The sequence below is a fragment of the Pygoscelis adeliae genome, unplaced genomic scaffold (assembly GCF_000699105.1).
Source record: "Pygoscelis adeliae isolate BGI_AS28 unplaced genomic scaffold, ASM69910v1 Scaffold467, whole genome shotgun sequence".
Lineage (NCBI taxonomy): Eukaryota > Metazoa > Chordata > Aves > Sphenisciformes > Spheniscidae > Pygoscelis > Pygoscelis adeliae.
In genome coordinates this window covers 644,311-645,950 of record NW_008825253.1, presented here as the reverse complement: position 1 = coordinate 645,950, position 1,640 = coordinate 644,311, and positions in this window count along the sequence as shown.

The following is a 1,640-nucleotide window of genomic DNA, read 5'->3' as shown; positions in this document are numbered from 1 at the left end:
CCACAGGGAGGAAGGCGCCCGAGCGGATCCGTTTCTGCCTTCTTTTCCCTTCCCTGACCCTCTTTTCTGCCCCGCTGGCCTGGCCCTACAGATTTACCCGCTGGGGATCCCGGAGGAGCAGCTGAAGCTGTTTGGGCCGCTGTCCCGCCAGTACACAGCGGAGGAGATCAGCCTGTGGCTGGTGACATCCAGCGACACGCTCTCCGCCCTGCTCGACCCCTCGGATGGCAAGTGGGAGGCTCCCCAGGTAAACCCACGGCAGCAGCGGGGCACTGGCGCTGGTGAACCCAAACCGGGATCGCGCGGTGCCCAAGCCCAGCTCGGGGCAAAGGCAATTGCCCAAGGGCGGCACGGTGGTTTTGCAGCACACACATTTCTACCGGGAGCATCTTCCTTCCCTGCCTGCGTGCAACCACGTGAACTGTTTCTCCCAGGTCCGGCAGCTGCTCAGCAGGTACCTGGCCCTGGGGGGCACCTTGACCGGGCCCTTGCTTCAGAAAGTCGGTGGGAAAAACCTGTGTAATCTGCAGGAGGAGCAGATCAATCAAATATCTCCAGAGGCAATCAGGTAAGCCGCTTTTTAGGGATGCTTTTCAGTCCTGCGAGGCCCCTGGGACCACGGGGGAAGCGGATGGTGGGATGGCAGACTCCCACCTCCGTTCCAGCTCTGCCCCCTCGCAGGCAGCGTGGAGGGATGCCGCGTCCCGCTCCCAGCTCCCGCCTGAGCCACCGGCACCGCGGGCAGGGACAGACCGCCCTCTCCCCTGGCCAACAAAAGGGCTGTAGCTGTGGTTTTGGGTGGTGCCCCTGGCTCTAACCTGTGACCCTCCCTCTCCCCAGGACTGCTGGACAATTAAACATTTCTTCTTGCTCTCAAACCAAGAAGGACCAACTCTACAGAAAAGCCCAGGAGGCCTTTGCTGGCCAGGCTGGCACCACCGAGGCGTATTACTGCAGGATTTGGCCGTACCTGGGTAGGTGTTTCAGCCTTCGCCCTCCTTCCCACGGCGACTGAGGTCGCATAGCTCTTCCTCGGCCAGGGGGGTTTATCACTCTAGCAGTCTCCAAAACCCCCCTCCCAGCACTGGAAGCGTTTGCGCATGTCCAGGTGCCCCATACGCTTTCTTTAAGGTGGAGCTCCAGCGAAGGACCTGAAGGACTTGGCTAAAACTGGGGTTGCCATAGACATGGACATGGACACCTTTCTTGCCCTAAATCCTGATGAACTGCAGGTACGTCCCCGGTACGCTGCTGCAATTTTCCCCGCTGAAGGGCAGGGCTAGTCGAGGGCTCAGCGGTGGGGTTCGAGGTCGCAGCCCCATCAGATCACCGAGTCTCTACATTTTTACCTTTTTAAATTTTCTTTTGGAAGTCATTACTTGCTCTGCAGTCCCGTTAGAAAAGCACTTCGTGGCGATGCCGGCTGCGAGGATGAACAAAGGTGATGTTGTACGTGTATTGCAGAAACTCAGTGTCACGGATGTGAAAAATTTGCTTGGGGAAAACCTCCCTTATCTGAAGGAAGCTGAAAATGAGACCTCGGTGATGCGCTGGGTGAAGAGACAGTCCCAGTGGGAACTGGACTGTACCCTGGGAATTGGACTGCAAGGGGGAACGGCGGACCCCGGCCCCGCAGAGAC